This window comes from Carcharodon carcharias, chromosome 16 (assembly GCF_017639515.1).
Source record: "Carcharodon carcharias isolate sCarCar2 chromosome 16, sCarCar2.pri, whole genome shotgun sequence".
NCBI lineage: Eukaryota > Metazoa > Chordata > Chondrichthyes > Lamniformes > Lamnidae > Carcharodon > Carcharodon carcharias.
This window is the reverse complement of record NC_054482.1, coordinates 60,739,731-60,756,986: the sequence shown is the minus strand read 5'-3', so window position 1 is coordinate 60,756,986 and position 17,256 is coordinate 60,739,731. Positions and strand designations below refer to the sequence as shown.

Here is a 17,256-nt window from a genome sequence, read left to right as displayed (position 1 = left end):
ACACCAAATTTGAGAGAGAGAGAGAGACACCAAATTTGAGAGAGAGAGAGAGACCAAATTTGAGAGAGAGAGACACCAAATTTGAGAGAGAGAGACACCAAATTTGAGGGAGAGGGACACCAAATTTGAGAGAGAGAGAGAAAGACACCAAATTTGAGAGAGAGACCCCAAATTTGAGAGAGAGACCCCAAATTTGAGAGAGACACCAAATTTGAGAGAGAGAGAGACCAAATTTGAGAGAGAGAGAGAGACCAAATTTGAGAGAGAGAGAGAGACACCAAATTTGAGAGAGGGAGAGAGAGAGAGAAAATTTGAAAGAGAGAGAGAGAGACACCAAATTTGAAAGAGAGAGACTAAATCTGAGAGAGAGACATCAAATTTGAGAGGGAGAGAGAGACACCAAATTTGAGAGAGAGAGAGAGAGACACCAAATTTGAGAGAGACAGACACCAAATTTGAGAGAGAGAGAGACACCAAATTTAAGGGAGAGAGTGTGGGACACCAAATTTGAGAGAGACACCAAATTTGAGAGAGAGAGAGAGAGACACCAAATTTGAGAGAGAGAGACACCAAATTTGAGAGAGAGAGAGTGAGACACCAAATTTGAGAGAGAGAGACTAAATTTGAGAGAGAGAGACACCAAATTTGAGAGGGAGAGAGAGACACCAAATTTGAGAGAGAGAGAGACACCAAATTTGAGAGAGAGATAGAGACACCAAATTTGAGATAGAGAGAGACACCAAATTTGAGAGTGAGAGACACCAAATTTGAGAGAGAGACACCAAATTTGAGAGAGACACCAAATTTGAGAGAGAGAGACACCAAATTTGAGAGAGAGACACCAAATTTGAGAGAGAGAGATACACCAAATTTGAGAGAGAGAGACGCCAAATTTTAGAGAGAGAGACACCAAATTTGAGAGGGAGAGAGAGACACCAAATTTGAGAGAGAGAGAGACACCAAATTTGAGAGAGAGAGAGAGACACCAAATTTGAGAGAGAGAGACACCAAATTTGAGAGAGAGAGACACCAAATTTGAGAGAGAGAGACACCAAATTTGAGAGGGAGTGAGACACCAGATTTGAGAGAGAGACCCCAAATTTGAGAGAGAGACACCAAATTTGAGAGAGACACCAAGTTTGAGAGAGTGAGACACCAAATTTGAGAGAGAGAGATACACCAAATTTGAGAGAGAGAGACGCCAAATTTGAGAGAGATAGAGAAAGACACCAAATTTGAGAGAGAGAGAGAGAGACACACCAAATTTGAGAGAGAGACACCAAATTTGAGAGAGAGAGAGAGACACACACCAAATCTGAGAGAGAGAGAGACACCAAATTTGAGAGAGAGAGAGACCAAATTTGAGAGGGAGAGACCAAATTTGAGAGAGAGGGAGACACCATATTTGAGAGAGAGAGAAAGAGACACCAAATTTGAGAGAGGGAGAGACACAGACACGAAATTTGAGAGAAAGAGACAGACACCAAATTTGAGAGAGAATGAGGGACACCTAATTTGACCGAGAGAGAGAGACACACCAAATTTGAGAGAGAGAGACACCACATTTGAGAGAGAGAGACACCAAATTTGAGAGAGAGACACCAAATTTGAGAGAGAGACTTACACCAAATTTGAGAGAGAGAGACACCAAATTTGAGAGAGAGACACCAAATTTGAGAGAGAGACACCAATTTGAGATAGACACCAAATTTGAGAGAGAGAGAGACACCAAATTTGAGAGAGAGACACCAAGTTTGAGAGAGAGACACCAAATTAGAGAGAGAGATACACCGAATTTGAGAGAGCGAGAGAGACAACAAATTTGAGAGAGATAGAGAAAGACACCAAATTTGAGAGAGAGAGAGAGAGAGACACACACCAAATTTGAGAGAGAGACACCAAATTTGAGAGAGAGGCAGATACACCAAATTTGAGAGAGCGAGAGAGACACCAAATTTGAGAGAGAGAGAGAGAGACACACCAAATTTGAGAGAGAGAGAGAGACCAAATTTGAGAGAGAGAGAGACCAAATTTGAGAGAGAGAGACACCAAATTTGAGAGAGAGAGACCAAATTTGAGAGAGATGGAGACACCATATTTGAGAGAGAGAGAGACACCAAATTTGAGAGAGAGAGAGAGACACCAAATTTGAGAGAGAGAGAGAGACCAAATTTGAGAGAGAGAGACACCAAATTTGAGAGAGAGAGAGACAGACACCAAATTTGAGGGAGACAGACACCAAATTTGAGAGAGAGAGAGACACCAAATTTAAGGGAGAGAGTGAGGGACACCAAATTTGAGAGAGAGAGAGAGACACCAAGTTTTTTGAGAGAGACAGAGACACCAAATTTGAGAGAGAGAGACACCAAATTTGAGAGAGAGAGAGACACCAAATTTGAGAGAGAGAGAGAGACCAAATTTGAGAGAGAGAGAGAGAGAGACACCAAATTTGGGAGAGAGAGAGAGACACCAAATTTGAGAGAGAGAGACAGACTAAATTTGAGAGAGAGAGACTTACACCAAATTTGAGAGAGAGAGACCAAATTTGAGAGACAGGGAGACACCATATTTGAGAGAGAGACACCAAATCTGAGAGAGAGAGAGACACCAAATTTGAGAGAGAGAGAGACCAAATTTGAGAGGGAGAGACCAAATTTGAGAGAGAGGGAGACACCATATTTGAGAGAGAGAGAAAGAGACACCAAATTTGAGAGAGGGAGAGACACAGACACGAAATTTGAGAGAGAGAGACAGACACCAAATTTGAGAGAGAATGAGGGACACCAAATTTGACCGAGAGAGAGAGACACACCAAATTTGAGAGAGAGAGACACCAAATTTGAGAGAGAGAGACACCAAATTTGAGAGAGAGACTTACACCAAATTTGAGAGAGAGAGACACCAAATTTGAGAGAGACACCAAATTTGAGAGAGAGACACCAAATTTGAAGAGAGAGAGACACCAAATTTGAGAGAGGGACACCAATTTTGAGAGAGAGAGAGACACACCAAATTTGAGAGAGAGAGAGAGACCAAATTTGAGAGAGAGAGAGAGACACCAAATTTGAGAGAGAGAGAGAGACACCAAATTTGAGAGAGAGAGAGACTCCAAATTTGGGAGAGAGAGAGAGACTAAATTTGAGAGAGAGAGACTTACACCAAATTTGAGAGAGAGAGACCAAATTTGAGAGAGATGGAGACACCATATTTGAGAGAGAGAGAGACACCAAATTTGAGAGAGAGAGAGAGAGACACCAAATTTGAGAGAGAGAGAGAGACCAAATTTGAGAGAGAGAGACACCAAATTTGAGAGAGCGAGAGAGACCAAATTTGAGAGAGAGAGAGACAGACACCAAATTTGAGGGAGACAGACACCAAATTTGAGAGAGAGAGAGACACCAAATTTAAGGGAGAGAGTGAGGGACACCAAATTTGAGAGAGAGAGAGAGACACCAAGTTTTTTGAGAGAGACAGAGACACCAAATTTGAGAGAGAGAGACACCAAATTTGAGAGAGAGAGAGACACCAAATTTGAGAGAGAGAGAGAGACCAAATTTGAGAGAGAGAGAGAGAGAGACACCAAATTTGGGAGAGAGAGAGAGACACCAAATTTGAGAGAGAGAGAGAGACTAAATTTGAGAGAGAGAGACTTACACCAAATTTGAGAGAGAGAGACCAAATTTGAGAGAGAGGGAGACACCATATTTGAGAGAGAGACACCAAATTTGAGAGAGAGAGAGAGAGGCACCAAATTTGTGAGAGAGAGAGATACCAAATTTGAGAGAGAGAGAGAGAGATGCCAAATTTGAGTGAGAGAGAGAGAGACAACAAATTTGAGAGAGAGAGAGAGACACCAAGTTTGAGAGAGAGAGAGACTAAATTTGAGAGAGAGAGACTTACACCAAACTTGAGAGAGAGACACCAAATTTGAGAGAGTGAGAGAGACACCAAATTTGAGAGAGAGAGAGAGATACCAAATTTGAGAGAGAGAGAGAGACACCAAATTTGAGAGAGAGAGACACCAAATTTGAGAGAGAGAGACCAAATTTGAGAGAGATGGAGACACCATATTTGAGAGAGAGAGAGACACCAAATTTGAGAGAGAGGGAGAGACACCAAATTTGAGAGAGAGAGAGAGACCAAATTTGAGAGAGAGAGACCAAATTTGTGTGAGAGAGAGAGCCCACATTTGAGAGAGAGAGAGAGAGAGACCAAATTTGAGAGAGAGAGAGATCAAATTTGATAGAGAGAGAGAGACACACGCACCAAATTTGAGAGAGAGCGACACACCAAATTTGAGAGAGAGAGAAAGAGACTAAATTTGAGAGAGAGAGACTTACACCAAATTTGAGATAGAGAGACACCAAATTTGAGAGAGAGAGACCAAATTTGAGAGAGAGAGAGACAGCAAATTTGAGAGAGAGGGAGAGACATCAAATTTGAGAGAGAGAGAGACACCAAATTTGAGAGAGAGGGAGACACCAAATTTGAGAGAGAGAGAGAGAGAGAGACCAAATTTGAAAGAGAGAGCGAGATTCACCAAATTTGTAAGAGAGAGACTAAATCTGAGAGAGAGACATCAAATTTGAGAGGGAGAGAGAGACATCAAATTTGAGAGAGAGAGAGAGACACCAAATTTGAGAGAGACAGACACCAAATTTGAGAGAGAGAGAGAGACCAAATTTAAGGGAGAGAGTGTGGGACACCAAATTTGAGAGAGACACCAAATTTGAGAGAGAGAGAGAGACACCAAATTTGAGAGAGAGAGACACCAAATTTGAGAGAGAGAGAGTGAGACACCAAATTTGAGAGAGAGAGACTAAATTTGAGAGAGAGAGACACCAAATTTGAGAGGGAGAGAGAGACACTAAATTTGAGAGAGAGAGAGACACCAAATTTGAGAGAGAGATAGAGACACCAAATTTGAGAGAGAGAGAGACACCAAATTTGAGAGTGAGAGACACCAAATTTGAGAGAGAGACACCAAATTTGAGAGAGAGTGAGACACCAGATTTGAGAGAGAGACCCCAAATTTGAGAGAGAGACACCAAATTTGAGAGAGACACCAAATTTGAGAGAGAGAGACACCAAATTTGAGAGAGAGACACCAAATTTGAGAGAGAGAGATACACCAAATTTGAGAGAGAGAGATGCCAAATTTTAGAGAGAGAGACACCAAATTTGAGAGGGAGAGAGAGACACCAAATTTGAGAGAGAGAGAGACACCAAATTTGAGAGAGAGAGAGAGACACCAAATTTGAGAGAGAGAGAGACACCAAATTTGAGAGAGAGAGACACCAAATTTGAGAGAGAGAGACACCAAATTTGAGAGGGAGTGAGACACCAGATTTGAGAGAGAGACCCCAAATTTGAGAGAGAGACACCAAATTTGAGAGAGACACCAAGTTTGAGAGAGTGAGACACCAAATTTGAGAGAGAGAGATACACCAAATTTGAGAGAGAGAGACGGCAAATTTGAGAGAGATAGAGAAAGACACCAAATTTGAGAGAGAGAGAGAGAGACACACCAAATTTGAGAGAGAGACACCAAATTTGAGAGAGAGAGAGAGACACACACCAAATCTGAGAGAGAGAGAGACACCAAATTTGAGAGAGAGAGAGACCAAATTTGAGAGGGAGAGACCAAATTTGAGAGAGAGGGAGACACCATATTTGAGAGAGAGAGAAAGAGACACCAAATTTGAGAGAGGGAGAGACACAGACACGAAATTTGAGAGAAAGAGACAGACACCAAATTTGAGAGAGAATGAGGGACACCAAATTTGACCGAGAGAGAGAGACACACCAAATTTGAGAGAGAGAGACACCACATTTGAGAGAGAGAGAGAGACCAAATTTGAGAGAGAGAGACCAAATTTGTGTGAGAGAGAGAGAGAGCCCACATTTGAGAGAGAGAGAGAGAGAGACCAAATTTGAGAGAGAGAGAGATCAAATTTGATAGAGAGAGAGAGACACACGCACCAAATTTGAGAGAGAGCGACACACCAAATTTGAGAGAGAGAGAAAGAGACTAAATTTGAGAGAGAGAGACTTACACCAAATTTGAGATAGAGAGACACCAAATTTGAGAGAGAGAGACCAAATTTGAGAGAGAGAGAGACAGCAAATTTGAGAGAGAGGGAGAGACATCAAATTTGAGAGAGAGAGAGACACCAAATTTGAGAGAGAGGGAGACACCAAATTTGAGAGAGAGAGAGAGACCAAATTTGAAAGAGAGAGCGAGATTCACCAAATTTGAAAGAGAGAGACTAAATCTGAGAGAGAGACATCAAATTTGAGAGGGAGAGAGAGACATCAAATTTGAGAGAGAGAGAGAGACACCAAATTTGAGAGAGACAGACACCAAATTTGAGAGAGAGAGAGACACCAAATTTAAGGGAGAGAGTGTGGGACACCAAATTTGAGAGAGACACCAAATTTGAGAGAGAGAGAGAGACACCAAATTTGAGAGAGAGAGACACCAAATTTGAGAGAGAGAGAGTGAGACACCAAATTTGAGAGAGAGAGACTAAATTTGAGAGAGAGAGACACCAAATTTGAGAGGGAGAGAGAGACACTAAATTTGAGAGAGAGAGAGACACCAAATTTGAGAGAGAGATAGAGACACCAAATTTGAGAGAGAGAGAGACACCAAATTTGAGAGTGAGAGACACCAAATTTGAGAGAGAGACACCAAATTTGAGAGAGAGTGAGACACCAGATTTGAGAGAGAGACCCCAAATTTGAGAGAGAGACACCAAATTTGAGAGAGACACCAAATTTGAGAGAGAGAGACACCAAATTTGAGAGAGAGACACCAAATTTGAGAGAGAGAGATACACCAAATTTGAGAGAGAGAGATGCCAAATTTTAGAGAGAGAGACACCAAATTTGAGAGGGAGAGAGAGACACCAAATTTGAGAGAGAGAGAGACACCAAATTTGAGAGAGAGAGAGAGACACCAAATTTGAGAGAGAGAGAGACACCAAATTTGAGAGAGAGAGACACCAAATTTGAGAGAGAGAGACACCAAATTTGAGAGGGAGTGAGACACCAGATTTGAGAGAGAGACCCCAAATTTGAGAGAGAGACACCAAATTTGAGAGAGACACCAAGTTTGAGAGAGTGAGACACCAAATTTGAGAGAGAGAGATACACCAAATTTGAGAGAGAGAGACGGCAAATTTGAGAGAGATAGAGAAAGACACCAAATTTGAGAGAGAGAGAGAGAGACACACCAAATTTGAGAGAGAGACACCAAATTTGAGAGAGAGAGAGAGACACACACCAAATCTGAGAGAGAGAGAGACACCAAATTTGAGAGAGAGAGAGACCAAATTTGAGAGGGAGAGACCAAATTTGAGAGAGAGGGAGACACCATATTTGAGAGAGAGAGAAAGAGACACCAAATTTGAGAGAGGGAGAGACACAGACACGAAATTTGAGAGAAAGAGACAGACACCAAATTTGAGAGAGAATGAGGGACACCAAATTTGACCGAGAGAGAGAGACACACCAAATTTGAGAGAGAGAGACACCACATTTGAGAAAGAGAGACACCAAATTTGAGAGAGAGACACCAAATTTGAGAGAGAGACTTACACCAAATTTGAGAGAGAGAGACACCAAATTTGAGAGAGAGACACCAAATTTGAGAGAGAGACACCAATTTGAGATAGACACCAAATTTGAGAGAGAGAGACACCAAATTTGAGAGAGAGAGACACCAAATTTGAGGGAGAGAGACACCAAATTTGAGAGAGAGAGAGAAAGACACCAAATTTGAGAGAGAGACCCCAAATTTGAGAGAGAGACCCCAAATTTGAGAGAGACACCAAATTTGAGAGAGAGAGAGACCAAATTTGAGAGAGAGAGAGAGACCAAATTTGAGAGAGAGAGAGAGACACCAAATTTGAGAGAGGGAGAGAGAGAGAGAAAATTTGAAAGAGAGAGAGAGAGACACCAAATTTGAAAGAGAGAGACTAAATCTGAGAGAGAGACATCAAATTTGAGAGGGAGAGAGAGACACCAAATTTGAGAGAGAGAGAGAGAGACACCAAATTTGAGAGAGACAGACACCAAATTTGAGAGAGAGAGAGACACCAAATTTAAGGGAGAGAGTGTGGGACACCAAATTTGAGAGAGACACCAAATTTGAGAGAGAGAGAGAGAGACACCAAATTTGAGAGAGAGAGACACCAAATTTGAGAGAGAGAGAGTGAGACACCAAATTTGAGAGAGAGAGACTAAATTTGAGAGAGAGAGACACCAAATTTGAGAGGGAGAGAGAGACACCAAATTTGAGAGAGAGAGAGACACCAAATTTGAGAGAGAGATAGAGACACCAAATTTGAGAGAGAGAGAGACACCAAATTTGAGAGTGAGAGACACCAAATTTGAGAGAGAGACACCAAATTTGAGAGAGACACCAAATTTGAGAGAGAGAGACACCAAATTTGAGAGAGAGACACCAAATTTGAGAGAGAGAGATACACCAAATTTGAGAGAGAGAGACGCCAAATTTTAGAGAGAGAGACACCAAATTTGAGAGGGAGAGAGAGACACCAAATTTGAGAGAGAGAGAGACACCAAATTTGAGAGAGAGAGAGAGACACCAAATTTGAGAGAGAGAGACACCAAATTTGAGAGAGAGAGACACCAAATTTGAGAGAGAGAGACACCAAATTTGAGAGGGAGTGAGACACCAGATTTGAGAGAGAGACCCCAAATTTGAGAGAGAGACACCAAATTTGAGAGAGACACCAAGTTTGAGAGAGTGAGACACCAAATTTGAGAGAGAGAGATACACCAAATTTGAGAGAGAGAGACGCCAAATTTGAGAGAGATAGAGAAAGACACCAAATTTGAGAGAGAGAGAGAGAGACACACCAAATTTGAGAGAGAGACACCAAATTTGAGAGAGAGAGAGAGACACACACCAAATCTGAGAGAGAGAGAGACACCAAATTTGAGAGAGAGAGAGACCAAATTTGAGAGGGAGAGACCAAATTTGAGAGAGAGGGAGACACCATATTTGAGAGAGAGAGAAAGAGACACCAAATTTGAGAGAGGGAGAGACACAGACACGAAATTTGAGAGAAAGAGACAGACACCAAATTTGAGAGAGAATGAGGGACACCAAATTTGACCGAGAGAGAGAGACACACCAAATTTGAGAGAGAGAGACACCACATTTGAGAGAGAGAGACACCAAATTTGAGAGAGAGACACCAAATTTGAGAGAGAGACTTACACCAAATTTGAGAGAGAGAGACACCAAATTTGAGAGAGAGACACCAAATTTGAGAGAGAGACACCAATTTGAGATAGACACCAAATTTGAGAGAGAGAGAGACACCAAATTTGAGAGAGAGACACCAAGTTTGAGAGAGAGACACCAAATTAGAGAGAGAGATACACCGAATTTGAGAGAGCGAGAGAGACAACAAATTTGAGAGAGATAGAGAAAGACACCAAATTTGAGAGAGAGAGAGAGAGACACACACCAACTTTGAGAGAGAGACACCAAATTTGAGAGAGAGGCAGATACACCAAATTTGAGAGAGCGAGAGAGACACCAAATTTGAGAGAGAGAGAGAGACACACCAAATTTGAGAGAGAGAGAGACCAAATTTGAGAGAGAGAGAGACCAAATTTGAGAGAGAGAGACACCAAATTTGAGAGAGAGAGACCAAATTTGAGAGAGATGGAGACACCATATTTGAGAGAGAGAGAGACACCAAATTTGAGAGAGAGAGAGAGACACCAAATTTGAGAGAGAGAGAGAGACCAAATTTGAGAGAGAGAGACACCAAATTTGAGAGAGAGAGAGACAGACACCAAATTTGAGGGAGACAGACACCAAATTTGAGAGAGAGAGAGACACCAAATTTAAGGGAGAGAGTGAGGGACACCAAATTTGAGAGAGAGAGAGAGACACCAAGTTTTTTGAGAGAGACAGAGACACCAAATTTGAGAGAGAGAGACACCAAATTTGAGAGAGAGAGAGACACCAAATTTGAGAGAGAGAGAGAGACCAAATTTGAGAGAGAGAGAGAGAGAGACACCAAATTTGGGAGAGAGAGAGAGACACCAAATTTGAGAGAGAGAGACAGACTAAATTTGAGAGAGAGAGACTTACACCAAATTTGAGAGAGAGAGACCAAATTTGAGAGAGAGGGAGACACCATATTTGAGAGAGAGACACCAAATCTGAGAGAGAGAGAGACACCAAATTTGAGAGAGAGAGAGACCAAATTTGAGAGGGAGAGACCAAATTTGAGAGAGAGGGAGACACCATATTTGAGAGAGAGAGAAAGAGACACCAAATTTGAGAGAGGGAGAGACACAGACACGAAATTTGAGAGAGAGAGACTTACACCAAATTTGAGAGAGAGACACCAAATTTGAGAGAGAGACACCAAGTTTGAGAGAGAGACACCAAATTAGAGAGAGAGATACACCGAATTTGAGAGAGCGAGAGAGACAACAAATTTGAGAGAGATAGAGAAAGACACCAAATTTGAGAGAGAGAGAGAGAGAGACACACACCAAATTTGAGAGAGAGACACCAAATTTGAGAGAGAGGCAGATACACCAAATTTGAGAGAGCGAGAGAGACACCAAATTTGAGAGAGAGAGAGAGAGACACACCAAATTTGAGAGAGAGAGAGAGACCAAATTTGAGAGAGAGAGAGACCAAATTTGAGAGAGAGAGACACCAAATTTGAGAGAGAGAGACCAAATTTGAGAGAGATGGAGACACCATATTTGAGAGAGAGAGAGACACCAAATTTGAGAGAGAGAGAGAGAGACACCAAATTTGAGAGAGAGAGAGAGACCAAATTTGAGAGAGAGAGACACCAAATTTGAGAGAGAGAGAGACAGACACCAAATTTGAGGGAGACAGACACCAAATTTGAGAGAGAGAGACACCAAATTTAAGGGAGAGAGTGAGGGACACCAAATTTGAGAGAGAGAGAGACACCAAGTTTTTTGAGAGAGACAGAGACACCAAATTTGAGAGAGAGAGACACCAAATTTGAGAGAGAGAGAGACACCAAATTTTAGAGAGAGAGAGAGACCAAATTTGAGAGAGAGAGAGAGAGAGACACCAAATTTGGGAGAGAGAGAGAGACACCAAATTTGAGAGAGAGAGACAGACTAAATTTGAGAGAGAGAGACTTACACCAAATTTGAGAGAGAGAGACCAAATTTGAGAGACAGGGAGACACCATATTTGAGAGAGAGACACCAAATCTGAGAGAGAGAGAGACACCAAATTTGAGAGAGAGAGAGACCAAATTTGAGAGGGAGAGACCAAATTTGAGAGAGAGGGAGACACCATATTTGAGAGAGAGAGAAAGAGACACCAAATTTGAGAGAGGGAGAGACACAGACACGAAATTTGAGAGAGAGAGACAGACACCAAATTTGAGAGAGAATGAGGGACACCAAATTTGACCGAGAGAGAGAGACACACCAAATTTGGGAGAGAGAGACACCAAATTTGAGATAGAGAGACACCAAATTTGAGAGAGAGACACCACATTTGAGAGAGAGACACCAATTTGAGATAGACACCAAATTTGAGAGAGAGAGAGACACCAAATTTGAGAGAGAGACACCAAGTTTGAGAGAGAGACACCAAATTAGAGAGAGAGATACACCGAATTTGAGAGAGCGAGAGAGACAACAAATTTGAGAGAGATAGAGAAAGACACCAAATTTGAGAGAGAGAGAGACACACACCAAATTTGAGAGAGAGACACCAAATTTGAGAGAGAGGCAGATACACCAAATTTGAGAGAGCGAGAGAGACACCAAATTTGAGAGAGAGAGAGAGAGACACACCAAATTTGAGAGAGAGAGAGAGACCAAATTTGAGAGAGAGAGAGACCAAATTTGAGAGAGAGAGACACCAAATTTGAGAGAGAGAGACCAAATTTGAGAGAGATGGAGACACCATATTTGAGAGAGAGAGAGACACCAAATTTGAGAGAGAGAGAGAGAGACACCAAATTTGAGAGAGAGAGAGAGACCAAATTTGAGAGAGAGAGACACCAAATTTGAGAGAGAGAGAGACAGACACCAAATTTGAGGGAGACAGACACCAAATTTGAGAGAGAGAGAGACACCAAATTTAAGGGAGAGAGTGAGGGACACCAAATTTGAGAGAGAGAGAGAGACACCAAGTTTTTTGAGAGAGACAGAGACACCAAATTTGAGAGAGAGAGACACCAAATTTGAGAAAGAGAGAGACACCAAATTTGAGAGAGAGAGAGAGACCAAATTTGAGAGAGAGAGAGAGAGAGAGACACCAAATTTGGGAGAGAGAGAGAGACACCAAATTTGAGAGAGAGAGACAGACTAAATTTGAGAGAGAGAGACTTACACCAAATTTGAGAGAGAGAGACCAAATTTGAGAGACAGGGAGACACCATATTTGAGAGAGAGACACCAAATCTGAGAGAGAGAGAGACACCAAATTTGAGAGAGAGAGAGACCAAATTTGAGAGGGAGAGACCAAATTTGAGAGAGAGGGAGACACCATATTTGAGAGAGAGAGAAAGAGACACCAAATTTGAGAGAGGGAGAGACACAGACACGAAATTTGAGAGAGAGAGACAGACACCAAATTTGAGAGAGAATGAGGGACACCAAATTTGACCGAGAGAGAGAGACACACCAAATTTGAGAGAGAGAGACACCAAATTTGAGAGAGAGAGACACCAAATTTGAGAGAGAGACTTACACCAAATTTGAGAGAGAGAGACACCAAATTTGAGAGAGAGAGAGACACCAAATTTGAGAGGGAGAGAGAGACAGCAAATTTGAGAGAGAGAGAGACACCAAATTTGAGAGAGAGAGAGAGACACCAAATTTGAGAGAGAGAGACCAAATTTGAGAGAGAGAGACCAAATTTGAGAGAGAGAGAGACACCAAATTTGATAGAGAGAGAGAGAGACACCAAATTTGAGAGAGAGAGAGAGACACTAAATTTGAGATAGAGAGAAACACCAAATATGAGAGAGACACCAAATTTGAGAGAGAGACATCAAATTTGAGAGAGAGAGAGACACCAAATTTGAGATAGAGAGAAACACCAAATTTGAGAGAGACACCAAATTTGAGAGAGAGAGACACCAAATTTGAAGAGAGAGAGACACCAAATTTGAGAGAGGGACACCAATTTTGAGAGAGAGAGAGACACACCAAATTTGAGAGAGAGAGAGAGACCAAATTTGAGAGAGAGAGAGAGACACCAAATTTGAGAGAGAGAGAGAGACACCAAATTTGAGAGAGAGAGAGACTCCAAATTTGGGAGAGAGAGAGAGACTAAATTTGAGAGAGAGAGACTTACACCAAATTTGAGAGAGAGAGACCAAATTTGAGAGAGATGGAGACACCATATTTGAGAGAGAGAGAGACACCAAATTTGAGAGAGAGAGAGAGACACCAAATTTGAGAGAGAGAGAGAGACCAAATTTGAGAGAGAGAGACACCAAATTTGAGAGAGCGAGAGAGACCAAATTTGAGAGAGAGAGAGACAGACACCAAATTTGAGGGAGACAGACACCAAATTTGAGAGAGAGAGAGACACCAAATTTAAGGGAGAGAGTGAGGGACACCAAATTTGAGAGAGAGAGAGAGACACCAAGTTTTTTGAGAGAGACAGAGACACCAAATTTGAGAGAGAGAGACACCAAATTTGAGAGAGAGAGAGACACCAAATTTGAGAGAGAGAGAGAGACCAAATTTGAGAGAGAGAGAGAGAGAGACACCAAATTTGGGAGAGAGAGAGAGACACCAAATTTGAGAGAGAGAGAGAGACTAAATTTGAGAGAGAGAGACTTACACCAAATTTGAGAGAGAGAGACCAAATTTGAGAGAGAGGGAGACACCATATTTGAGAGAGAGACACCAAATTTGAGAGAGAGAGAGAGAGACACCAAATTTGTGAGAGAGAGAGATACCAAATTTGAGAGAGAGAGAGAGATGCCAAATTTGAGTGAGAGAGAGAGAGACAACAAATTTGAGAGAGAGAGAGAGACACCAAGTTTGAGAGAGAGAGAGACTAAATTTGAGAGAGAGAGACTTACACCAAACTTGAGAGAGAGACACCAAATTTGAGAGAGTGAGAGAGACACCAAATTTGAGAGAGAGAGAGAGAGATACCAAATTTGAGAGAGAGAGAGAGACACCAAATTTGAGAGAGAGAGACACCAAATTTGAGAGAGAGAGACCAAATTTGAGAGAGATGGAGACACCATATTTGAGAGAGAGAGAGACACCAAATTTGAGAGAGAGGGAGAGACACCAAATTTGAGAGAGAGAGAGAGACCAAATTTGAGAGAGAGACCAAATTTGTGTGAGAGAGAGAGAGAGCCCACATTTGAGAGAGAGAGAGAGAGACCAAATTTGAGAGAGAGAGAGATCAAATTTGATAGAGAGAGAGAGACACACGCACCAAATTTGAGAGAGAGCGACACACCAAATTTGAGAGAGAGAGAAAGAGACTAAATTTGAGAGAGAGAGACTTACACCAAATTTGAGATAGAGAGACACCAAATTTGAGAGAGAGAGAGAGACACCAAATTTGAGAGAGAGAGAGAGACCAAATTTGAGAGAGAGAGACACCAAATTTGAGAGAGAGAGACACCAAATTTGAGGGAGAGAGACACCAAATTTGAGAGAGAGAGAGAAAGACACCAAATTTGAGAGAGAGACCCCAAATTTGAGAGAGAGACCCCAAATTTGAGAGAGACACCAAATTTGAGAGAGAGAGAGACCAAATTTGAGAGAGAGAGAGAGACCAAATTTGAGAGAGAGAGAGAGACACCAAATTTGAGAGAGGGAGAGAGAGAGAGAAAATTTGAAAGAGAGAGAGAGAGACACCAAATTTGAAAGAGAGAGACTAAATCTGAGAGAGAGACATCAAATTTGAGAGGGAGAGAGAGACACCAAATTTGAGAGAGAGAGAGAGAGACACCAAATTTGAGAGAGACAGACACCAAATTTGAGAGAGAGAGAGACACCAAATTTAAGGGAGAGAGTGTGGGACACCAAATTTGAGAGAGACACCAAATTTGAGAGAGAGAGAGAGAGACACCAAATTTGAGAGAGAGAGACACCAAATTTGAGAGAGAGAGAGTGAGACACCAAATTTGAGAGAGAGAGACTAAATTTGAGAGAGAGAGACACCAAATTTGAGAGGGAGAGAGAGACACCAAATTTGAGAGAGAGAGAGACACCAAATTTGAGAGAGAGATAGAGACACCAAATTTGAGATAGAGAGAGACACCAAATTTGAGAGTGAGAGACACCAAATTTGAGAGAGAGACACCAAATTTGAGAGAGACACCAAATTTGAGAGAGAGAGACACCAAATTTGAGAGAGAGACACCAAATTTGAGAGAGAGAGATACACCAAATTTGAGAGAGAGAGACGCCAAATTTTAGAGAGAGAGACACCAAATTTGAGAGGGAGAGAGAGACACCAAATTTGAGAGAGAGAGAGACACCAAATTTGAGAGAGAGAGAGAGACACCAAATTTGAGAGAGAGAGACACCAAATTTGAGAGAGAGAGACACCAAATTTGAGAGAGAGAGACACCAAATTTGAGAGGGAGTGAGACACCAGATTTGAGAGAGAGACCCCAAATTTGAGAGAGAGACACCAAATTTGAGAGAGACACCAAGTTTGAGAGAGTGAGACACCAAATTTGAGAGAGAGAGATACACCAAATTTGAGAGAGAGAGACGCCAAATTTGAGAGAGATAGAGAAAGACACCAAATTTGAGAGAGAGAGAGAGAGACACACCAAATTTGAGAGAGAGACACCAAATTTGAGAGAGAGAGAGAGACACACACCAAATCTGAGAGAGAGAGAGACACCAAATTTGAGAGAGAGAGAGACCAAATTTGAGAGGGAGAGACCAAATTTGAGAGAGAGGGAGACACCATATTTGAGAGAGAGAGAAAGAGACACCAAATTTGAGAGAGGGAGAGACACAGACACGAAATTTGAGAGAAAGAGACAGACACCAAATTTGAGAGAGAATGAGGGACACCTAATTTGACCGAGAGAGAGAGACACACCAAATTTGAGAGAGAGAGACACCACATTTGAGAGAGAGAGACACCAAATTTGAGAGAGAGACACCAAATTTGAGAGAGAGACTTACACCAAATTTGAGAGAGAGAGACACCAAATTTGAGAGAGAGACACCAAATTTGAGAGAGAGACACCAATTTGAGATAGACACCAAATTTGAGAGAGAGAGAGACACCAAATTTGAGAGAGAGACACCAAGTTTGAGAGAGAGACACCAAATTAGAGAGAGAGATACACCGAATTTGAGAGAGCGAGAGAGACAACAAATTTGAGAGAGATAGAGAAAGACACCAAATTTGAGAGAGAGAGAGAGAGAGACACACACCAAATTTGAGAGAGAGACACCAAATTTGAGAGAGAGGCAGATACACCAAATTTGAGAGAGCGAGAGAGACACCAAATTTGAGAGAGAGAGAGAGAGACACACCAAATTTGAGAGAGAGAGAGAGACCAAATTTGAGAGAGAGAGAGACCAAATTTGAGAGAGAGAGACACCAAATTTGAGAGAGAGAGACCAAATTTGAGAGAGATGGAGACACCATATTTGAGAGAGAGAGAGACACCAAATTTGAGAGAGAGAGGGAGACCAAATTTGAGAGAGAGAGAGACCAAATTTGAGAGAGAGAGACACCAAATTTGAGAGAGAGAGACAGACACCAAATTTGAGGGAGACAGACACCAAATTTGAGAGAGAGAGAGACACCAAATTTAAGGGAGAGAGTGAGGGACACCAAATTTGAGAGAGAGAGAGAGACACCAAGTTTTTTGAGAGAGACAGAGACACCAAATTTGAGAGAGAGAGACACCAAATTTGAGAGAGAGAGAGACACCAAATTTGAGAGAGAGAGAGAGACCAAATTTGAGAGAGAGAGAGAGAGAGACACCAAATTTGGGAGAGAGAGAGAGACACCAAATTTGAGAGAGAGAGACAGACTAAATTTGAGAGAGAGAGACTTACACCAAATTTGAGAGAGAGAGACCAAATTTGAGAGACAGGGAGACACCATATTTGAGAGAGAGACACCAAATCTGAGAGAGAGAGAGACACCAAATTTGAGAGAGAGAGAGACCAAATTTGAGAGGGAGAGACCAAATTTGAGAGAGAGGGAGACACCATATTTGAGAGAGAGAGAAAGAG

At 41.8% G+C, this 17,256-nt stretch overlaps 1 protein-coding gene across 1 annotated transcript in view; it reads left to right on the top strand.

The window, feature by feature from the left end:
* The window catches only part of negr1 (neuronal growth regulator 1), a 1,562,459-nt gene that overhangs the window by 1,241,837 nt on the left and 303,366 nt on the right, over nucleotides 1–17,256 (top strand). The window lies entirely within an intron of this gene.